At 49.8% G+C, this 24,763-nt stretch overlaps 1 protein-coding gene across 1 annotated transcript in view; it reads right to left on the reverse strand.

Moving 5' to 3' along the window:
- IPO4 (importin 4) overlaps positions 1-24,763 on the reverse strand; it is a 3,008,003-nt gene that overhangs the window by 959,036 nt on the left and 2,024,204 nt on the right. The gene's annotated exons all lie outside the window — the stretch shown is intronic.

The following is a 24,763-nucleotide window of genomic DNA, read 5'->3' on the forward strand; positions in this document are numbered from 1 at the left end:
CATGTCCTCCGTGGACAGACAACTGGAGGGGGCTCCCGCAGAGTAAGACAGAGACTTTGGTTTAGAAAACAGCGAGGCCGCAGCCACCACTAAAGAGTGAGGCTGGGTGGCCAGGATGACTGGTTCCCCATCCGCCAGCCTGAACCTGCTGTCCAATTTCTCGTTCATCTGGGCGTTGGCCCTGGTCTTCTCCCAGACTTTCCTCGCCACATGCAGGACATGCTTCTGGAGCGGAATGCCTGAACGGCTTGTGGTCCGGTTGCCCAAAACTCTAGCAATCCAAATCCCTTGGGCGGGGGAGGGGGGGCTGCTCAGGCTGGTGGATCACCAAGAACTCTGCAAGACCCTGAAGGCAGTCATGAAAGGCCTTTACAGGCGTCGAGGGTTTGTTGTCCTGGGTGTCATACTCACCGTCATGGCCTCCCCCCCCCCCAAAACTCCTTTTACCAGTGCCAGCAGGGTACCCCCCCTGATCCGGACCTGAAGATAGATTCAAAAGGTTACTGATGGGGAGGTGTTGGTGGTACAGGAGGAGGAGGAGGAGGATGGGTCTGGACAACCGGTAAAGCCAGGACCAGAGGAGGGGCAGGCACCAGCAGCACCGAGAATCCAGCGAGGGCCCAGAGGTGGAGGCACAACCTGCGGGATTCACCTCCTTGATTATATCCTTGAGGAGCCGAACGCATGAGAAGGACGCGCTCAAAGAAGCCGTCCTCGCAAGCTGCCAGATCTTGAGGGGGCTGGCTCTCCGCAGCACTGGACCTCTGTTCCTGATCAAAGCGCCAAGGAATGTAGGCGTAAGGCTGCGATGGGTAGATGCATCCCTGAGGAAACCAATCGTCTGTACCATAAATTCTCTATGGTATGGTATTGAATCCGAGCCTGCACCCACCATCGGCTCGAGACCAAACAGTATTTGGGTTACCCTCCCTAATCAAAGATCGACTGCAAAGAGTCAAAATATATGGAACAGTTGGTACAAAACCACTCTTGCGGGATTGGTTAAGGGGCTTCCTGGCTTGAGGGAGCTGCTGATGATTTTGGTGCAGAGGGAGGTCTTTAAGGGGCTTGGCTCGAGGGTGTTCAAACCTTTTTGGCATCCTTAGTGCCGTATTGCTGGGTGTGTTTGGAGCGGTATCAACCTTCGGCGTTGAGACAGAAGCCATACCGGCTACGGCCTTTTCAAAGACCTCAATCATCTGAGATTTAAAATCTTCTCACTCGTCTTTAGAGGCTTAGGCTCCAACATAACTGACAGAGATCGTATGAAATTAGAAGAGCATGTTCAGCTATAGCGTGATGAGTGTGTGGAAAAAAAGGAACTGAGGCAGGCGGGTGTGGTGCATCCTTTATGCAATGCCCAATTGAGGAATGGCACGGCCGTATACGAGGGAGTCGTCATCAACGATGTTGAGCAGCATTACGCCCCCTGTCGAAAAAGTCTGAGCAGCCGACGTTGAATTGGTATCCATCAAGCGGAGGCATCTGTGGGTGAATGCAATCCATTGAAACTCCAATACTGTGCTGATGGAGTAAGACCAAGGGTAGGGATCCTGGCACCCACTCTTAAATTTCCACAAGCAACAACTTGGTTGATGGGCACCTTGCAGAGAGCATTACCGCAAGAACCTCCTCTGAAAGATCCCAATCCTTGTACTTCAACCACTCTAAATCCAGGCATGAAGGATGAGATTTATGGCGCTGAGGTGAAGCACCTTGTCGTTTGATTGGGTCAGAATATCCTCCCTCCAAACGATCTCCCAAGGAAGAAACAGCATGTCCAGCTTGACTGGGTGCCAGGTACCCCTTGCACAGTGTGGCACGATCAAGATTATGGCTATCCTGCTACGCTTCAACTTCATCAGCAACAAAGCAATCAGTGGAAACTAGGGGGGGGGGGATGTGTACATTAGGCCCAACTTGATCGGCATAACCATAGGAAAAACAAAGAGGTGATGGCCGGAAGGAGCATGGCCTCCCTGCACAATTTAACAATCGCACACCGTCAATCCTGTTGATGTAGTACATGGTGGTGATGTCAGCGAGTATAGTCTTAATCTCCCCACACCAAAAACAAGGAGTAGATCGAGGAAAACCAAACAAACCTAGCAGATGGACAGGATTCTGTAATTGTGTGCAGGCTTTCATCTGCCTTTGCCCTAAATAAATGATATGATATGGGATACATTACTCACCGTAATCGTATTTCTGATGCTTGTATCTGCTTAGATCACATGCTGTGCATAGGCCGACATCTAGTTGAAGCTGCGGAGTATTACAGTTTGTTTTTCGAAACTCGAAAATGGGCGTCGACACAGGGCGTGCCAGTAATACTATCCCTAGTGTGACGTCCACTGTACCCAAGATCCCTCACGCGTCTAGGATCCTCAGATTGTATTTTCTCTGACATGAGGTAGCATGAGGAGTAGCGCGAGTACAGATAATCCAAGCAGATAGACAGAAAGGTAAGACTACAAGCAATCATGCGCCTTCTCTCAGAGGGGAGGAAGGGTGGGTCGCATGTGAATCTAAGCAGATACAAGCATCAGAAATATGATTATGGTGAGTAATGTATCCCTTCTGAGGCTTGTGGAATCTGCTTAGATCACATGCTGTGCATAGATTAGCGAGCAGACCAGAAGGAGCTGGGGCGTGAGAAGGGTCATGAGCAAATAAGTGTCTTAGAACCGCTTGTCCCACTTGTGTATCTGCCTTAGAATGGGTGTCAATGCAGTAATGCTGAGTAAAAGTGTGAATAGAGCTCCAATTAGCTGCTTTGCAAATGGTGTCAAGGGGTACATTTGCAATGAAAGCCAGAGTGGCCCCAATGCCTCTAGTAGAGTGGGCCCTTGGCGTGAAAGGCAGAGTTTTTTCAGAGAGTTACTAACACAGCTGGATACAGTTAATAATCCACTTCGAGATGGCACCTTTAGAGACGCGATCCCCCTCTCTGCCTGTAGCTACGGAGACAGAGTCTGGTTTTATTTACATAGTAGAGGATCGCCCTACGCACATCTAGGGTGTGTAGTTTCACCTCAGCCGAGCTTTGCGGGTTCTGCAAGAAAGCCGGAAGCTCGATGGACTGGTTTACATGGAATTTTGATATAAATTTAGGTGAGAACCTAGGGTGTGTGCGTAAAACCAGTTTGTCTTTATGGATAGTAAAGAAGGGATCCTGCACCGACAGAGCCTGAATTTCACTGACCCGTTTTATAAGTCAGGTGATTGAGACTGCTTTTATGCATGGGTTCGAAAGGGGGGCCCATGAGCTTGGCTAGCACCACATTAAGGTCCCACCCTGGTGGTGGGTTTGAAATAGGAGGGTGAAGTCTCTTTACTCCTTCCATGAAGGCTTTAACTACTGGTACTTTCCACCACAAAACCTTGCTATGGGAAGTGGTGTAAGCCGACAGGGCTGCCAGGTGTACTTTCAGTGAGTTAAAAACCAATCCTGCATCTAGCAGGTGGAGCATGTATGTAACAATAGTGGAAGGAGTGCAACCAACTGGGTTGATTTGTCTACTCTGGCACCAGATAACGAACCTCTTCCACTTGTCAAAGTAACAGTGCCTTGTGTTTGGTTTCCTAGATTCCTTTAGGATGTCCTTACACCTCTGTGGCAAATTGAGGTGTCCAAACTCTATGACCTCAGGAGCCATGCTGCCAGGTTCATTGAGTTGGGTTGCTGGTGCACTGTTTGACCTTGGTGCTGGGACAGTAGGTTGTACCAGGCTGGAAGTTTGATGGGCTCGCACACCGCCATCCTGCGTAGGTGTGGGAACCATGGTTGTCTTGCCCACATGGGAGCAACTAGGACGAGCGTCATCGATTCCCTGTTCATCTTGTTCACCACTTTCCTGATGAGAGGAGTTGGTGAAAAAGCGTACGCAAACATACCTGACCAGTTCATCCACAGGGCGTTCCCCTGGGAGTCTGGTTGGGGGAACCTGGATGCAAATCCTGGGCATTGTCTGTTTTCGCTTGTGGCGAATAAGTCTATAGTGGGGAAACCACATTGAGAGAAGATATCTTCTACGACCTCTCTGTGAAGAACCCATTCGTGTTCCTCTGGGAGGGAGTCTCTGTTCAGAGCATCCGCTAGGGAATTGAGCTCCCCTGGAACATGTTGTGATGACAGGAAGATGTTCCGTCTGAGTGCCCATATCCAGATTTTCTGGGCAAGCTTGGACAGATTTGGCGAGCGAGTCCCTCCTTGCTTGTTCAGGTAGAACATGGCTGTAGTGCTGTCCGTCCGGATTTGCACTGACAGGTTTAGTAGGTGGGGCTCGAACGCCTGAAGCGCTCTGAATACTGCCAGAAGCTCTAGCAGGTTGATGTGGTTCTTGGCCACTGAGTGAGACCAGAGAACCTGAGCTGTGTGGTGGAGATGGTGAGCTCCCCACCCAGTCAGACATGCATCTGTAGTGACTACTGCCTGTACTTCGGGATCGTAAAAGGGTTTCCCCTGTGCGAGATTCTCTCTTGTCCACCAGTGAAGGCTTTGTACCAGTGTTGGCGAAACGACCACTAGATCGTCCCACTGACCACTTGCCTGAGACCACTGTTTCACCAACCATTCCTGCATGGGACGCATGCGCAGGCGCGCGTGGGGGACCAGGTAAATACATGACGCCATTATGCCCAGTAAACGCATTGCTTTGCGTACCGTTATTTGTTGACCGGACTGATAATGCGGAATTTGCAGTAGTATATTCCGAATTCTTTCTTCTGAAGGAAAGGTCAACCCCTCCTGGGTATCCAGGATTGCTCCTAGGAATTGTTTTGAGGTGCTTGGCACCAGGCTTGACTTCTTGTCGTTGATTGAGAAGCCTAACTCGTGGAGGAGGTCGATAGTCCTTTGAATGTTTGTCCTGCAAATTCCTGGGGTTTCCCCCGTTATGAGCCAGTCGTCCAGATAAGGGTACACTGGGATTGCCACCCTGCGTAGGTGTGCAGCCGCCACCGCCAGTACCTTGGTGAATACCCTTGGTGCTGAAGTTAACCCGAAGGGCAGTACCTTGAATTGGTAGTGCCGACTGTGCACCTTGAAGCGCAAGTACTTTCTGTGCGCTGGGAACATGGAAATATGAAAATAAGCATCTTTCATATCCAAAGTTGCCATGCAATCCCCCTTTTTTAGGAGGGGGATTACCTCTTGTAGCGTGGTCATACGAAATTTTTGGGGCTTGACATACTTGTTGGCAGGCCGCAAGTCCAATACTGGGCGCATTGTCAATTCTTGCTTTGGCACAAGGAAGTAAGTTGAATAAATACCCTTGTTTACCTGGTGCCCCGGGACGAGTTCTATCGCGTCCTTTTGTAGAAGAATGGCGATCTCCTCGAGGAGAATCTTCTGATGTTCTAAGGAGTGTACTCTTTGTCGTGGAGGATGGTTCCGGGGACGCTGCAGTAGCTCTATACAATATCCTGTGGATACTGTTGACAGCACCCATCTGTCTGATGTGATCCCTTCCCAAGCCTGGGTGAAGTTTGAAATGCGTCCCCCTACTGGGGTTGCGTGAGAAGGGACCCTGAACTGAGCGTCACTGCTTTGGTGGAGGCGTGCCGCTTCCCTTGCTGGGGCTGCCTCTGCCTTTACCACGACCTCTCCTATTACCTCTGCCGTAACCCTGGGTAGACTGTTGGTTGTTGTTCCACTGTGTACCCTGCCCCTGGGAATAGTTAGATCCTCTCTGGGAATTTTGGCCGCGTGGGCGACGAAATTTACTATTCCCTCTCTGGTTAGGGGGTTTATTGGTTAACTGGCCAAGGGATTTGAGTGTCTCGTATTCGTCCTTGGCATTTTTCAGTGCGTCTTCGACCGCCTTACCAAACAACAGATCGGTTTCCACCGGTTTGTCCAACAATGATGCCTGGGTTTCTGCTTTAAAACCCGACTGCCATAACCACGCATGTCTCTTGATAACAGTGCCCTCCGTTATCTATCTGCCCGCGTTGTCCGCGGCGTCGAAGGTTGCTTTCAAAATGCAACCAGACATGGCTCTACCCTCTGCGGAAATCTGAGCTAATTGGCCCTTTAACGGTTCAGGAGCAGAGGCTATGAGTGCCGCGACTTCTTCCCACTGATGGCAGTTGTAGCTGGCCAACAGGGTGGTGGAGTTAGCAATCCTTGCTTGATAGGCGGACGTTGAGGCTACCTTCCTGCCGAAACCATCTAGTTTTTTGATCTCCTTGTCGGGAGGAGCTTCTGACGAAGACAAGGGTGTCCCAGCCCTCTTACGAGTGTTGGTGACAACTAGGGAGTCTGGCTTCAGATGTCCTCTTATATAGAGAGGGTCAGACTGTGCCGCCCTGAAAAGTTTTTCAACCCTGGGATTGACTGCTCTGGTGAGGTTTGGGTTCACCAGGGACGGATCTATTCTCTGCTGAATGGATTTAAGGATAGGGATGGTCTGGGCAACAGGCCTCCTTTCTCCCACCAACTCTTCTGCGAAGTCCCTTTCCTCCTGTACACCGTGGGTGTCAATGTGGAAATGTTCTGCTGCGCAAGCGAGAAATTCATTTAGGAGGGGTTGGTTATCGACCAGGGAGTCGGTAACCGGGGCTTCGTTCTCTACCGGGGAATCTACTCTGTATGTTTCCGGGTCATCCTCTTCTTCTTCCTGGTCCTCATCATCCCCCCATAGTAGCCCATCCCGGTTTGCTATTCTATCATACCAAATTCTTGGTCCTCACAAAAGGAAGCCTCTCCTTGATACTGTGAGTATGGTCTTGCGTAAGGTTGTACCTCAAAGGGTTCTGACCTCATCTGAGTTTCAAACCGGGCCTTTTTACTCGGGGGATAGGATCAGTAGAGCCTGAGGGATTTATCTTGAGTAGCTTTGCTGGTTGTGGACCTATCAGCAGACCTGGGCTTGTCTGTCTGTTAAGGGGGGGTGGAGTGTTTCACAGGTGTGGAAGAATGCACAGGTAGTTTCTTCTGCTGTTTTCCCCCTTCCCCGTGCGTAGAAAAATGTTTTCCCTGTCCCTTAGTGGCTCTGGAGTTTTTCGACGCCTGGCGTAGAGGATCGGGAGAGGTGTCTCTGTCCTTCGAGCGTGGGGCCTCGCTGGCTTTAACTGCGGGCTCCGACTCCTGGAGCGCGGCCTGGGGGTGGAAGTCGTCTTCGTCTTCCGACGATCTAACTTCTGTTAGCCTAGGGAGCGAGGCACTCTTGGCAAGAGTGGATGATTGCCTGGAATCATGCGGTGATCTTGATCGAGAGCGCCCAGAGGACACCGAATCGGACCGTTCTGTTTGTGCCTCTTTCCGAGAACTCAACGTCGTCGAGTCTCGGTTGGACTTAGTGTGTTTAGTGTGTGTAGTATGTGAAGCGCTTGTGTCGCTGGGGGTCTTCCCCATAGCCGCCCTGCCGGGCGACCTTCCGAGGTCAGGGACCTGCGCTTGGCTGTCTTTCGACGCCGTAATGCCCTCGCCATCCGAAAGTACGGCGTCGCTGCCATCGCTGAAGGCGCCCTCCGCTGCCATGGCCGCCTGCCTGGCGTGGTGGGCCCAACGCTTCGTCGAACGGTCCTTAAGTGTCTTAGGTTTAAACCTACTACACGCTCTGCAGTTCGCTTCGGGGTGGTCCCTTGGCAAGCAGAGATTGCACGTGGCGTGCCTGTCGACCCAAGGGTATTTGCGATTGCACTTGGGGCAGAATTGAAAAGGGGTACCCTCCATACGCACCTTGGGGCAGCAGGCTGTTAAGTGTAAGAAATGTATAAGGTGTACCTATATACCAAGAGTGTAGAGTATGTACCACCCCCCACTCTCCCTACTTGCAGGGCCGAGGCCAGCGGCCTTCCAGGCCCGGGCCGAGGCCAGCGGCCTTCCGAGGCCCAAATCCGTCGTGCAGCAGCCGACGGTCGATTTCTTCTCCAGCCGGCGTCGAGTGTCGAAGTTGGACGTTGGGGTGGGGAAGGATGTCAATAGATTATTATTTTAAATTTTAGCAAAAGTATGGCTAAGGCCAGGGGACTCCGCAAAATGCTTCCGACCAGTATGGCGGAAAAAAACAATCTGAGGACCCTAGACGCGTGAGGGATCTTGGGTACAGTGGACGCCACACTAGGGATAGTATTAATGGCACGCCCTGTGTCGACGCCCATTTTCGAGTTTCGAAAAACAAACTGTAATACTCCGCAGCTTCCACTAGATGTCGGCCTATGCACAGCATGTGATCTAAGCAGATTCCACAAGCCTCAGAAATATATATATATATATATATATATATATATATATATATATATATTTTTTTTTTTTAATCAGAACTGTCAAACAGCATATCAAGCATCAAATTAGCCAACCTCATGAATGAATATCTACATATGACCATAGCCATAGACCTTCCTTTACAGAGAGTACGGTCTAACCCGACCTCTAGTATGTTCCTGGCCCTGTGCTTGCAAACTTGGACTAACTATGAATGGGAAACAGAGGGGGGGTCTGGGAAACTTTACCAGCACAAACACAGCCCATTGACTTGTTCTTGGGTGGATGGCCCCTGGGAGAGTCTCACCTCACTGATGATGCCCAACAAGGCTGAAACACGTGTATGGGGTTGCTGTTGTTACTCTTGTTCAGAGGAGAATTGGCCAGTATTTCGGTGCTGGACTGCACCTGGGCAGGACAAAGACTGATAAGCAGGGAAATTTCTTCTCTGTGAAAGGGACAGTAAGCTAAAGACTTGGTCGAGTCTCTCCCAGGGGTTATTCACCCAAGAACAGGTCATAGGGCTGTGTTTGAGCTGGTAGAGAGATTCCCAGACACCTCCTTGTTTAACTATGAATGGGCCATGCATTTCTAAGGGAAGATGAGATCCTGTAGATTCTGCCGACTCCCATAGGGAATGCATATATCTTGCCAATTAACAAGTAGCATTTACTGTTCTTAATGCTAGACTTGCGGATATAAAGATCTTAAAAGCCCAAGCATCCAGCTTTTCAAAAACCGATGGGAAAGCTGTAGTTTTAGAGCCGTGGTCATTGCCTGAATAACTAGGCTCTCAGCTGATGGTTGCAGTTGAAAACGGAGGCTCACCCGGCACAGCCCTGTGTTTTTTTGCAATCTTGTTGGCAAAAGCAGCAGATGCTTGTTTGTCCCATAGGTGCATCCTCCTGCTCTTATTCAAATACATCTGAACATCGTTTTATTTGAGCCGACCTCTATAGATTTTTAAGAAATGACCCATACAGCTCCAACAGATGAGACACAAGCTCTTCTATCCATCTTCTGCGCCCTTGATGTTCTCAGCACCGACTGTGACACTGATGCAGGTTTAGAGGCCTTGGGTTTTTAGATTTTTCTTTGCATGGCATCAGAGTAGTCTATTTCAAGGCAGTCAATGGCACTGGTGCCTTAACTGGCCTTTTGACTTTTTCCACAGGGGCCCACATGCACAGGTGTGCGAGAGCAGTGTTGGCTCTTACATATTTTATCTTGTGAAGGGAGTTATTTTCTTCAAATATCTGCGGGAGCCTACTGAAAACATATTTGCAGAGAGGCTCTAAATGCCTCCCATTCATCCGGAATTAAGGAAGCAGCAGGAAATTCAGGTTTCTTACCAGACTACTGTGACCCTGATCGGCATCTTTTATGTATCCTCGACAAGGAAGAAAAGCATGTACAGGAGGAAGAAGAGCCACTCCTCAATTGGTGATGGCATTTCTTCTTTTCACGTTCCTTCGATCTGAAAACGCTATGAGAAGGAGGAGAGCTTTGGGCCTGGGTTTTTCTAGGGGTTTCGACTTTGAATTTCTGTTGTGGTTTTTCCCAAGGCAGAAAAGACACAAGGTGTCTAGATTCATCACCAACATAGGTAGAACTGCAACTTTTAAAGGCTTGGAAGCCTGATTTTAGAGGTAACATACTTCAAAATGCTCTAAGGAATTGACAATTAACCTCGAAGTTCCAGTGCTTACAGCAGAAAAAAAGATCCAAGGACAAAGGGGCCGGCGGCTCTCTACATACACTCCTATGATCTCAGTTCAGCACGAGATGAAACCGACAAGAGTAAAAGGCCTAGGATGGTGGCGCATGGCGCCAACTTGTAGCTATTGAAAGCTTCCACTGCCGACTACATGGAGTTTTTTAAAAGTTTTAGTTACTTACCTGTAACTGTATTTCTCCAGCATTGATATCTTTCATAGATTCACATGCTTGAATAGATTCACGTGCTTGAAAAGCATGTGACTCTATTCAAGCGTGTGAATCTATGGACGATTCAATGTCGGAGAAGATGAGGAATCTGTGGCAGGAATTTGTCTATTAGAAGTAGGTCTAGTGGAGGTCCTGGTTATGCTTCGGCCCCTGCCCTGCAAGCAAGGCAACCCCAGCAGTCACCTCACTCTGTGCAGTCTGTCACAGCTACCTTTTTGGCTTCAACCATCTGTGATGAAACAATGGTGGTCTATGGTCAAGATGCAATGCCGATACAATGGTAACGCAGATAGTTAGGCTCCAAGTAAATGGTTTCACGGGCCACCGGGTGCGCGCTAGCATATTTGATCACCATAGCAGTTTTCACATCCAATTTGAGCAGAGGTAAATGCAGATTTTGTATTGAGCCATGGGGGCCCTACATCTAAAAGCCATTGCCGTCGCTGGTCCACCACTCCAATCTCATTATTACATATTGATATACATTTTGCATGATCCAGATTGACAATCAGGAAGACATACATTACTCACTGTAATTGGATTTCTCAGGCTTGTATCTGCTTAGATTCACATGCTGTGCATATAGTCCAACATTGAATGGTAATCGCAAAGTATTGCATCCTTTTCCAAAGATCGAAAAGGGATGTCGACCTGGGTCTGTCTGTAACACTATCCCTACTGTGACGTGAAGTGTACCCATTATTCCTCACGCATTGAGGTCCCACTGGTTGTTTTTGTTCTGCCATGAAGGAGCCTGAAGAGAACGCCTGAGTGAGTACAGAAGAAAAGAAGGTTTAAGATGTCTATGTTCCTTCAACTCCAGAAGGGAGGAAGGTTGGGCGCATGTGAATCTAAGCAGATACAAGCACCAGAAATATGATTACGGTGAGTAATGTATGTCTTCTGATACTTGTGAATCTGATTAGAATTGTATACTGTGCATAGAATAGCGAGCCGTACCAGAAGATGGTGATGGCATCTTTGAAGGAGCAGCAGCAAAGAGATGGCTTAACTCTGCCTGACCCACCGGGAAATTACAAGCTACTCACTGCAGTGATTAACATACTCTTAGTCCACAGTCCCCTTCCCTCCATACTGCATGGGCTCCCGTGGCTAGGGACAGGAACAGAACCCTTTTTCATATAAAAAAGCATTTCCCCCATTAAATTTAGATGCAACCGGAGGCGTGGTACCAGGAGATGTCGCTCTGATAGACTGTCACCTCACCCCAGTACCCTTATCTGCGTCTGCTAGATTAAGTTATTGACCAACTACTTTTTTAGAGGGGCGGATGGAGGGTCGTATGCAGGACTATGGAGTAGGAGAATGTTAGTCACTACGGTGAGTAACTTGTAATTACTTCTACATCCTGTCCCCTTTGCTCCATACTGCATTGGCGATTATAACTGAGGATTAGCCCATAGGGAGGAGAGAGGACTATAGCCTTGTGCATAGATTCTTGAGCACTGCTTGCCCAAATGCTGCATCTGACGTTGCGCTGCTGAAGAGACAATGCTTGCAAAAAGAAGACTGCGAAGCCCATGTTGCCGCCCTGCTGATGACCTGCCAAGATACATGCCTTTAGAAAGCTACTGCGGTAGCCTTAGGCCTTATGGAATGGGCCTGTAGGTTTGCAGGACACTCATTGTCCTGTTCTTTGTAAACCTGGATAGCGGCAAACATCCATCTTGCTATGGTGGCTTTTGAGGCCTGGCAGCCGGGCTTTGATCCCCCAAAGGTGACAAACAAGGCGTCAAACTTACGAATCTCTTATGTTCTGTCCAGGTATAACTTCAGGGTTCTCCTCACATCTAGACAGTGCAAGACCCTCTCTGTGTCCGATTGCTGGAAAAAAATGTTGGAAGGATAATCTCCTTGTTAAAGTGGAACGACACAACCACTTTTGGAAGAAAAGACGGATGGGTGCGTAGCACCACTTTGACCCTGTCGAACGTGGTGTAAGGTGCCGAAGCCACCAGGGCTCGAATTTCACTGACTCTGCATGCTGAGGTGAGCCCAACAGCAGCGCGGTTTTAACGGTGACTAGCCTGATGTCCATCGTAGCCATGGTTTAAAAAGGCTTATGCTCAAGCACATTTAAAACCATACTGAGATCCCAGGCAGGGTGCGGGCGCTTGACCAGAGGGTATAACCTCTTTAGGCCTGTGAGATGCCTCTTGACCACCTGGTTGGAAGTGGAGTAGGTCATGTAGTCCGAGTTTCTGTACGCCCCTATAGCAGCCTAGATAGGTGCAGCACGTGTCCACATGCCCACCTGATTTCGCAAGGTGAGCTGAGAAATAAAGAACATGGTCAAGGGAAGAAGCCATGGGGTCTATGACGGAATGAACACTTGCAAAGCACAACAGTCACCAAAAAGGGTATCCTGGCACTGGAGTAAGCAGTATCCTTTGCCCTTTAACAAAACATTGTCCACTTACTTTTATACAGACTCCTCATTGAGTCGCGCCTTGCTTTCGGGATGATCAGTAAATGTTCCTGTGACAGCTGAAAATTCTGCAGTATTACGTTCTCAGGAACCAAGCCAAGCCGCCCCCGCCCCCTCTTGCTGTATGAGGGTGGTTCCTGAGATTGGCTGGGGAATCTGCCCCCGAGATGCCATCCTCACGGATCTGAACACCAGACCGTGGCTGGCTACTGAGGCACTGAAAGGATTAGGCGAAGGCCCTGGGCCTCTCGTATTTTGCACATGACTCTTAGTATTAGTGGTGTTTGCAAGAACCCATATTTGTTGCCGCTTGCGCCTATGCATGCTGGGTGAACTGTCGGCTGGCGCGTTCCGCACTCTTGAAATCCGCTAAACCCCCTAAAAATTCTCCCTCCGTCTGACCTAGTTAGCGAATGGCCAAATGTTTTTAGAGCCGGCTTTGCCAGTATCGCCAAGGATTTAGCTTGCTGAGAGCTGGCTTTCTTTTTATTAACCTCCAAATGCATTTAAGAGTGGAATAAATACACACCCTCAAACGGAAGGTCCAGAATTAATTCCTGAACGCAGGGGTTGAACTTTGTGGCCCTCATCCAGGCATAACGCTGAATATCACTGGCGATCCAGATAGCCCTTACAGCGGTGTCTACGTGGGCCACCGCTGTCTCCATGATATCCTGGGTGACCATTTTGGTTTCCGCCAGGCCCGATCTTAAATGCCCGTTTGTGCGACAGAAGCTCTGGGAGGAATTCAGCTGTCTCTTTCCAAAAGCGCTGATTGGCAGCTGCGAGCATGGCATCCGCCTCTCTAAGATGCAGCCCAGCATTTAGGTAGACTTTTTTGCCAAAGGCTTTATGCATACTGTCCTCCTTTTCCAACCATGATGTGGTTGTGTCAGAGGACGCAGAATCTTGTGGTTTCGAATACATCAACGCTGCTGCTATTACAGAGTAGTGGGGCTGAGGGTGTGCAGATAAAATTAAGGTATCACCCTCCGCCTGCCTATATTTGGCATCAAGTCTTTTGTTGGTAGGTTGCGTAGTATGAGGCTTGGCCTAACCCTTTTTTGGCCGCAGCTTTAACGTCCTTTTCGAAAGGTATGCCTGACCTTATGGAATCTCTGAGTGTCAAAACCTCAGAGAGGACCCCCGCCTCAGTTGGCTACTGCTGGGGCTGTGAGATCCCCATGTATTCAGCTAAACCTGCCAGCCTTTCATAGACGGCACATGCGGACGTGGACAACTTGGTCATCCTCATCTGTGGGATCCACTCTCTCCTGATCACTACCCTGGAGGTCTGCCCCCGCGTTGGGATCCGCTGTTTATTTTATTTATGTTTGGTTTATTACAAACCTTTCAGATTTCCAAAGAAAAGAAAACAATACATTTCATCAAATCCATACACGTGTCAATAAGAAATTCCATTAAAACTCTAAATCATTGAAACATCTGTAAAATTCCATACGATATCCAAAGATTTAAAATTACACACCCTAAACAATATCACAATTGCAGGGAGCTTTTTCACCCGTTACAAGCATATTCCACCATTCATCTGCCGAAAGAGTTTGGACATTAACAAAATCACTTAAATAACATGTTCTTAGGGATGTCAAACCTGTACAATACACAATATGTTTCAATGTCTTGATTGTTCCTGCCTTAGAACAACACCTACAGATGAAATCCTCCCCATCGATCTGCTTACGCACTGTTAAGACCTCTTTAGTTGGATATAAATTCAATCTCAAAGGCATGAATTGAGTTCGATAGTAAGAATTCTGAAACTTAGCTAAATATTTGGGAACTGTGTTGGACAATCTACTTTCATTAAGAAAGTTCTACAACAGTTTATATTCCATTATTTTCTTTGGTGTGTCAATCCAATCCTGGTGCTGGAGTTTCTTTTTAACGGCCTCAGGGTTCGTTATGAAGAGCTCAGCTGAAGTTCCCAAGGTATTTAAACAAGTCATGGATTTGGATCTCCAACTATTAAGCGGCCAGCCAAAGTCCCCATTATTTCCATTTCTTAAAATTTCTAAATGAGTAGGTGAATTCATCATGATGCATTTCCGAAATAAAGATGTTTTCCAGAGGACCACTGAATACAATGATTGACATCCTAGTTCATATCTAATAAGCACAAAGGGTAGTCCCCTTGGTAGACCGAGTACTCTCTTCCAGAAAATGCCTTCAAGAACTTTCAAGCCTGTCATGGAGGATTTAAGACGGCCTCTGCCCCATAAGACAACATCGGCACAGCCTTCTGCTCTGCCTATAAAAGGATAAGACCGGCAGGATGGTACATTTGTCATACCACACATATAACGCTAATCCTTGGACTGCTGAACTTTTGGCTTTAGAACTAAGTTCCAAAGCCTAAGGATTACCATTTATGCTTCGGTTTATGCAAACCGCCTCCCCCTCCCACCTCTACACACAAGTAAACAATAGAATCCACACGCTCCAAGATCTCCTGTCCTACATGACAACTGAACGTACATTTCTGGTTTCCTTTGAGCGAGTACAAAATCATTATTTTAGATTTGTTAACATTTATCCTCTGGTCATTTCTCATCATATATCCCTGTAGGCAATCTAACCTGTGCTGCAAGCCTATGGGTGTTTGTTCGATAAGGACCAAATCATCCGTGTAGAGCATCCAGGACACGATCTTTCCATTTATTTTTGCTGGAAAGGCATTTACAGTCTCCTGAACACAGCACAGGTCAGTTGGGTATAGATTAAATAAAGCTGGAGTCAAGGGGCACGCCTGCTTCAGCCACCTGTAGGGGTTTATCTTTTTTTTAAAAGAGTTCTTTCAAATTTAATCTAATGTGCATTGTAGTAAAGGAATATAAAACCTTTATTGCAAGCAGCAGATCCAGATTCTTCCATAATCTTTCTCCGTTTACGCTATCAAACGCTTGCTCTAGGTCCACAAACGCTAAGGAGATTTCGGTACCGTATTTGAAAGCTCGAAGCTTTAGCAAATTTAACAGAAAAATATGTCAGTTAGTTCCCACCCCTTTAATGAACCCCGCCTGGTGGGGTTCAAGACGACCTGTTGCCCATGAAATTCAAGAGGCATAAAATCACGGAGGCAACATGTTTTCTTAAGATATCCAAAAGGGCGATAGGGCTGTTATTTTTTGGATCCTCCCTTTTGCTCTATTTAAATAAAGGTATTATTAAGGCCATCTTCCAAGTAATCGGCACCTCTCTCTCATTACCTGCCGAAACAACAGAAAGGTAAATTCAGCCCTTAAGTCGCGTGCTTCCTTGAGCATATCATTTGTGCCCACAAGGATTTCAACTTCAGAATTAAGAATTCGATATCTTCAATATCAAAAGCGAAAGACCATTCCCCATACTGACGTACATCTTTTTTCTCGTTTAGAGATTTCATAGGAGTAAAACGAACTGTAAAATGATGAACCCATTGCTCCTCAGATACAGCATTTGATAATAGTGGCACTTAAGGGGTTACATTGTTGATTAATTCCCAGATGTGAGTTTATTTTTTTAGATTGCTTTCAGCATTAATTCCCCCTCATGCTGCAACCTTTCGACTCTAAATGAGATCAGCCAGTTTTTATAAAGGCTGCTGCCTTTTGCTAATCGGGTCTTCTCTAGAATTCCACTGTAGTTTATTTAACTTTGCAAGATAACTACGAAAGATATTCCTTTCTTCAACTAACTCCTTGTTGTAAATAAGTTTATTTCTAGGTCCAGTTTCTTCTGCCACTTGTTGCTTTCTTCAAAATCAAGAAGTATAGTTGCATAATTCAAAGCTGATTTATCATTAGCTATACTGCCTTTGCATTGTGAAACAATATGGGTCACATCATGAGGTTTGATCTATAATCTATTTCTCCTTTGCAAAACATGAATATTGTCAACCGCCTTTTGTTTTTGTACTCTTACTTCCCCCTTCCATATCATTTTCAGAAGGCTATGATCACTATGTTTCATTGGAATCACCACAAGCGAGTCTACAAGAGCAAACAAATTGCCTGATAAAAACAAATAATCAAGAGCAGCATTAAATTATCCCTGGGGCCAAGTACGTCTTACCGGGAAGTCGCCCTTGTGTGACCAGTCAACCTGTGAAGTTCACTGGCCTCCAAGTCTCACAACCATACTGCTGCCCTCTCTTGCAAGGGTGTGGGGGAATGGTTTTCAAGAGCATCACCAATTTACCATTTTCATTCAAGTATTTTATGTTTAGGTCACTGCATAACATAATATGGGGGATCTTTCAATTCTATCCACCAATCATCTAATAGATCCATCATAGAATTAATAAAACTCACAGAGGTTATCATTACAGGGTTCCAATACAGATTAAATATTACACCCAAATGAGTTCTTCCCGAGTCTCCTTGATTGATTTCTAAAACCAACATTTGGACAAAAGGATTAGGGTTCATGGTTTTAAACATCCCAATCCCCTGGCAGGCTTTGATCAGTGTGAGCAAACTGGAACATGGTCTTCCCTTTTTTAAGCTGGATTTAAATAAACAGAGAAACATCACATATTGGTAGACACAAAATATCAAAGAATTCTAAACCAAGGTCTTCATCAATGAATAGATGTAGGAAGCCACAGGTGTTCCAGGAAATAACTCACATCCATAAGATTTACCACAACCCCACCCTATTTATTACTTGTCAGTGCTAAAGCCCCAGGGATCCATGCCCATTCCTTGGACTTCCTTAGTAAGGGAGGAGTGGCCGACCCCCCTCCCCCCAAACGACCATTGTGTCCTGGTCCTTTGTACACAAAAAGTCACTCTTAATGGACCATTCACATTTTGTTTGTTGGTCTCAACGAAGTTCCGTCAAGGTTTTTCCAACCTGTTTTAGAGATCATGATTGAGGTTTCTTTGGCGGCTTCAAGTTGCGGCTGCGTCATTTTCAATTTAGCCTACTTACTGACGTTTCCTTTCTCAGTAGTTCTCAAAGACTGCTAATCTAAGGAGTCATCCTTTAGTTCAAATCCCAAAGAAAGAAACGCTGCAGAAGCTTCCAACAGAGCCCTTTTTGAAAAATCAGATTTGACTTTAAATATAATCTTACCCAATCTATTTGTGACTCATTCACGAATTCCACCACTAAAATATCCTCAATCAAAATAAAGCAACTTTGGGATGTGTTGCAGTAATCTCTAAAAATGTCTTTGATTCAGAATTAGACCATCATCTGAAAATAATTACTCCAAGGAGAAAGTTATTCATATTTTATCATCTCTTTTTTGGGAAATGTTCCCTTTTAATTTGTAAACTGGATCAGTGGAAGTGGGATTAACATCAAGTGCTTGTGCTATATACTTTAAATCTTTAAATCTCTAGCCTTGAGTTTTTGCGCAAGTGTTTAAAAGGGATTAGACTTTGCTCCGAGTGCCTTTGAGCACAATATTGGGGAGGGAACAAGTTACTTACCTGTAACTGTTGTTCTCCAGCATGGGTCTGGCATGGATTCACATGCTCATGAATATTCCCCGTCGTCAGGCTGGGAATCCACAGTAAAGAAAAATCAGTATCAGTTTCGTTTCTGATCTGTCTTTCGTAGTAGTAACCAATCACTGACCACAGCCAATGACTGCCATCTCCCTAAGCACTGCCTCAGGCAGCCATCTTCAGATTTGGTAGCACGTGAAGTGGCAGTATGACCAAGTGAAGAGCCGCAGAGGGGTAGACGGGAGGGTTTGCATGTGAATCCATGCAAGACCCATGCTGGAGAACAACAGTTACAGGTAAGTAACTTGTTCCTTCTCCAGCATGGGGTCTGGCATGGATTCACATGCTCATGAATATAAGAATACATAGCAGTACACACATGCACAACCACGGGGGGTGGCAAAAGGCTCAACATTAAGCAATACAACAACTCAACATTAAGCATCTCTTACCTCCTCACCAGGCTCACCTTAAGCGAACAGGTTGCGCAGCACTGCTTGGCCGACCCTGGACTCCTCCCTGGAATCCCGATCGACGCAGTAGAATCTTGTGAAGGTGTGCGTCGACCTACACGTAGCAGCCCTGCAGATGTCCAGCAGGGGCACACCAGATAGGAACGCCATAGTAGCAGCGATCGCTCTGGTCGAATGGGCTCTCGGACGGCCTGGCAGCGGTCGGTTAGCCTACCGGTGGCAGTGCATGATGCAGCCGGAGAGCCATCTGGAAATAGAAGACTTCGAGAGAGCCTTCCCTTGATTCACAGGTCCAAAGTTCACAAACAGCTGTGATGTCCTCCGAAAACTCTTCGTGCGGTCCACGTAGAACTTCAGCGCTCTAGCCACATCCAGCGAGTGCAAAGTCCTCTCGGCCGGCGACGAAGGAGACGGGAAGAAAACAGGTAACACCAGGGGCTCGTTAAGATGGAAGTCCGACGGCACCTTGGGCATAAAGGAGGGGTGCGTCCTAAGCACCACCCTCGAGGCATGGAAAGTCAAGTACGGTGCTTTGCAGGATAGGGCCTGGATCTCTCCCACTCGTCGTGCGGAGGTAATGGCCACCAGGAATGCAGTCTTCCATGACACAAACTTCATCGGTGCGGAGTGCATCGGCTCGAATGGGGGCCCCATGAGCCTGGTCAGCATCACGTTAAGTTCCCACGCCGGGGCCTTCACCGGCGGGAACGACCGGAACAGTCCTTTCATAAACTCTTCAACCAGTCGATGGGACCACAGGGACGTCCGTCCTGTGGTTCTGGTATATCTGGAGATCGCCGCCAGATGAATCTTAATGGAGGCATGGGCTAGCCCAGCCTTTGCCAGCGATAGCAGGTACGGCAGCACTTGAGGGGCCGTAATCCGTAGGGGGTTGATCTTCTGTGCTCGGCACCAGATAGAGAACCTCTTCACTTGTGACCGTAGCATTTGAGAGTCGAGGACGCCCTGGCCTTTGCAAGAACCTCTCTGCAGTCGGCCGGTATATCGTACCCTCCAAACTCTAGCGCTGCAGGAGCCAAGCCTGCAGGTTCAGCGACGCCGGGTCGTGGTGGAAGATGGCGCCTCCTTCTCTGGAGAGAAAATCCGCGTCCGCCGACAGCTTGATGAATGGGGACGTTGACAAGTCCAGAAGCTCCGGGAACCAGATCTGCCTCGGCCACGCCGGTGCGACGAGGATCATCCTGCACCGGGACCTCTTGCTGGTTGATGAGTCGAAGCAGCAACGGCAACGGAGGGAACGCATACAGGTATAGGCCGTCCCAGGGGAACGAGAAAGCATCGGCCATGCTGCTCGGCTGGGGAAACCTGCTGGCGAACCTCTTGCACTTCGAGTTCGTCGCTGTTGCGAACAGGTCGATTTGGGGTTTGCCCCATCGTCAGAAGAGTTGATCCACCTGATCCTGGCGCAGCTCCCACTCGTGACACGCGCGCAGCTCCCTGCTGAGCGAGTCGGCGATGGTGTTTCTTTCTCCTGCCAGGTGGAAGGGAACCAGGAACATCCCCTGGGCGACCGCCCAGTGCCACAGATCCTGTGCTTCCTTGGATAGGGCTGGGGATCTGGTGCCTCCCTGCTTCCGTATGTAAAACATTGTCGTGGTGTTGTCCGTGAAGATCCGCACCACCTTGCCCTTGAGCGACGGGAGGAACGATTTGAGAGCCCAGAACACGGCTCGGAGTTCCAGGATGTTGATGTGCAGGAGCTTCTCCTCCGGGAGCCAGAGGCCTCTTGCGTGGAGATCTCTGGTGGGGGCGCCCCAACCTTCCAGGGAAGCATCCGTCGTCACCGTCTCCTGGTATGCCGGCGTCTGAAAGTCCTTGCCCGCCGTGAGGTGCGCTCGAACGCCCCACCACTGAATCGCCCGCTGGAACACCTCGTTGAGGGGGACCCTGTCTTCGAAGGTGCCCGTCGCCTGCATCCAACGGGCGTCGAGAAATTCTTGAAGAGGGCGCATCCGTAGTCTGCAGAGGCGCACCAAGTAGATGCAAGAGGACATCATCCCCAGGAGGGAATTGATGGACCTCACCCTGGTCACGTCCATGGCTAGCAGGCGCTGCACTTTGCCCAGAATGGTCTTCGTCCGTTCTTCCGATGGTGCCGCCAGGCGCCTCACTGTATCGAGCTTCGCTCCCAGAAACAGGGTCACCTGTGACGGCACCAGTTGGGACTTTGGCTAATTTATGGCGAATCCCAGGTCTGCGAGTAGCTGGACGGTCCTCGCAGTGTGTTCGATGGCGAGTTCCCTCGTCCTTGAGCGGATGAGCCAGTCGTCCAGGTAGGGGTAGACGTGAATCCCTTGCAGGCGCAGCCGCGCCGCTACAGGTGCTAGGCACTTGGTAAAGACCCTGGGGGCCGACTTCAATCCGAACGGCAGTGCTCTGAATTGGTAGTGGCGTCCCTGGACGACGAACCTCAGGAACTTTTGGTGACTTTTGAGGATGGGAACGTGGAAGTATGCATACTCCGGGTCCAGCGACGATAGAAAGTCACCTTCCTCCAGCTGTCCCAGCACGTGCTGGAGGGTGACCATCCTGAACCTTTGCGACCTGATTCATTTGTTCAAACGACGAAGGTCCAGGATGGGGCGCCAGCCGCCCGTCTTCTTCCTGACGAGGAAGTACCTTGAGTACACCCCGGAGCCTCTTCGGGACGAGCTCGATGGCGCCTTTCCCGAGCATCGCCCGTACTTCCAACAGCAGTTGCGGGACGTGATTTTCCTTCCTGGCCACAGGTGGAACGTGAGGGCACTTCTTCAGGAATTCGATAGAGTGTCCTCTTGCCAGGGTATCCAGCACCCAACGGTCGGTGGAGATGGACTTCCACACGCCGACGAACTTCATCAGCCGGCCTCCCACCGGGGTGCTTCGGTGGGGGCCCGAGGCCACGGCCGGTTCAGTCCTGCTTGGACGTGGTGGCCTTGCCGCCCTGGCCACCTTGCCAACGGCGGCGAGGCGCTCCCTGCTTGCCGCGACCCCTGTAGGCCTCCTGAGACGAGGAGCGTGCCGCCTGGCGGTAGGACGAGCCACCGCTGGATCCCTTGGAGGCCCCCTGTCTGCCTCCGGAGCTCCGAAAGGGCCGTCGTTGCTGAAGGGCTCCTAGGGCGCAGGCCGTCTCCGTGTCCGTCTTTATGGCTTGGAGGGATTCGTCCACCGCCTTCCCGAACAAGTTGCTGCCGTCGAACGGCATGTCCAACACCCTGGTCTGGACGTCCTGACGGAAGTCGGTCGCCCGGAGCCAACCCGTCGTCATAGGCAAACTCCGTTGCCCAGCTGGCGGAACTCGGTATCGGCAATATCGGTTGCCACCGTTATGGCGTGGTCCGACGCCACCTCGCCTTCTTGAAGTATTTCCAGGGCCTCGGACCTCTTGTCGTCCGGTAGGAAGTCCAATATGGGGGCCAGCTTAAACCAGAGCTCCCTGTCGTAACGGGCCACGATCGCCAGGGCGTTGGCCGCTTTGATCGTCGTCGCCGCCGACGAAATGACCCGTCGCCCCATGGCGTCCAACTTCTTTCCCTCGCCGTCCGGAGGGGAATTCGATGTTGAGGCTCCTGACCCCGCAGCTTTCTTCTTCGCCGCCGAGACGAGCGAGTCTGGCGTATGCTGGGCCCTGAGGCACAGGGGAGCAGTCTCGGGGACCCGGTACTTCTTCTCGTACCGGTCCTGTTTGGCTGGTGCCGTGGAGGGGTTCTTGAGTACCGACAGGCCCTCCTCCCAGATGTCATCGATTAGAGGCACCGCGATGATAGTCTTCCTCTTGGCCTCCCGGCGCTGATAGAGAAAACCTTCCTTTTTCTGCTCCTCCGGGCAGAGCTGGAACAATTCGGACGCACTGGCGATCATGGCGTGGAACGAGCCAATCTCGTCGGGCGGAGAGGCCCGTGCGACGGGAGACCCGTTCCGTCGTCGTCGCCCTCAGAACCCGTCATCGAGCCCACCGCACCGTCATCTCCCGGCTCGTGGGAGGATGAGGAGGGAACGGCAGGCCTTACGGGGGCGAGCGGAGGAGAGGGTTGGGTCCTCCGTTGTTTGCTCTGAGGACTTCCCGACGGGCCAGGTTGCGGGTCCTCCGGACTGGGCCGTGGTAATCTCATCCTTATCTCAGAGCATAAGGACTGGATCGCAAACAAAATGGCTGCCGAGCTATCCTGAGGCCTAGGTTCCGGCTGCCGCCGAAGGGAAGGCTGCTCTTCCTCGCCATCGTCGTCTTCCTCGGTTATCTCCCGAGGATCTTCCTTGCGGGATCGAACCTTCTCGAATTGGGCTTCGAGATTCCTCACGACCTTGGTCAGTTCCCCCTCCGAGGCTGACTCCGAACTTGAGGAGGCTACCGTGCCCCCCCCCCCCTTTTCCATCACGGGGGCCATGACGATGGGCTGAAAAGAGGATTCCCTCCTTGGCGCCAGGGAAACTCTAGTCCCGGAGGCAGTCTCCGATGCCGGGGTCTCTGCCGGCTTGGCCAGAGTCGCCGCGATCGCCTCGATCGAGGCCTTTGCCTGGTGGGTAGGGGCCTTCACCACTTTAGGTGCGTCCTGGGCCTTCTCCTTAGGGGGAGGGGCGACGCCTCACTCCCCCTCTCCCGAGATCGGACGGGGCTTCTCCCGAAGCTTACCCGGGGTCTCGGACTTCCTCTTCCCCGAACCGGAGCGCTGGCTCGTGGTTGACGGTGCCGGGGAAGGTGCGCCCTGCCTGGCGACCAAAGAGCCCGACCTTTCGGCGCTCCCGGAGCCAGCGGACTCGTGGCGCTTGGCCTGGTGTTTGGCACCCGCACAGGACTGAGAAGCCCGCTCGGACCCTTTCTTCTTCTTCTCACCCGTTGAGCCCTTCTCCAACCAGCTGGCAAGACGGGATCGACGGTCCCTCATGGACCGCTCCGACAAGTTCTTGCAGAACTGGCAGTCCTTCTCTACATGAGTCTTGTCCCCATGAAGACAGTAGAGGCATCGCGAATGTTCGTCCTCCTTAAACACATTATGCAGCCCACATCCAGGGCAGCTGCGAAACAGCTTGGGTCCGGGTGACGAACTTGCGTCCTGGGCCATCTCGAAGTAGGCTGCAAATCTTCTGGAATCCTCCAAGAGGTTGATTCGACGAAATCTTCACCCTTGAGGGGCGTAGGAAAATCCCGCAACAGGTACCCGTTAACGGAAGTAGAAACGGTGGAGCTCGAGGCTCGATTAACCGAAAAAAACTGAAAAAGCGCGAAACGCGCAGCAAAAGCTCGAGAGCTAAGCACGAGGACTCCCAACACTTGAACGTGCGAAAGACAGATCAGAAACGAAACTGATACTGATTTTTCTTTACCGAGGATTCCCAGCCTGACGATGGGGAATATTCATAAGCATGTAAATCCATGCCAGACCCCATGCTGGAGAAAGGTGTTCCCATGTCTGCCTACCCCATTAGCCAAAATGATGGGGGTTAGAACATGCATTGGACTATTGACACTTTCGTCGAATTCCGATGATGCATTTGCCAAATCATTGAAATATGTTGAGAAATTCAATGAGACATTTCTCTACATAGGAAGTGTCCATTAGAAGGACAGAGGCTGTCTGGGGACCAGAACCATGGGGATCTGGCTGTGGAAACAAACTTGGGCAACTTTTCCCTTAATTTAGGGTGCGTTTTACCAAAGGACGCATGTTTCGACGTGTCTGAAACATGTGCCGAAGATTTAGGGGAAGCACTCTGTGTAGTCAAAGACTTATAACCATCCGGTAAACGCAGAAGCGCAGAGGGTCAAGAACCGGAAAGTTCAACACGTTCCGTCAAAGGTTTCGTGAGGCCTTTGGGTGCAGTTGGCGTCTTGGACAGTACCGTTGAGGAATACCAGGGGGTTGTGTGCTTAGCCTTGGTGGTGTGTCCCTTAGCCAGTGGGAGGTCTCCCTATAGCAGTGCGTTCTGCATGCCAAATGGGGCTGGGGACGCAGGAATCTGCAGACTCCGCAACAAAGTCTTTGGCCTCCGAACTGGAGACGTGGCTGCTGGAGGGTTCCTCGTCCGATGCACCGCAGGGGGAATGGGATAATGCCTGCTTGGCGTAGGTTTCCCACCGCTTTGTGCGCCTCGCTTTAAGTGTTTTAGGCTTAAAGAGTCATCAGGCCTTGCACCGCCACTCGTTATTACATTCCTTATGAGTGTCCCTCCAAGGAAACCTATAACAGGAAGGGCAACATGTAAATGAAGTCCTTTCCATTATCAA

This window comes from Ambystoma mexicanum, chromosome 13 (assembly GCF_040938575.1).
Source record: "Ambystoma mexicanum isolate Mex_15411 chromosome 13, UKY_AmexF1_1, whole genome shotgun sequence".
Lineage (NCBI taxonomy): Eukaryota > Metazoa > Chordata > Amphibia > Caudata > Ambystomatidae > Ambystoma > Ambystoma mexicanum.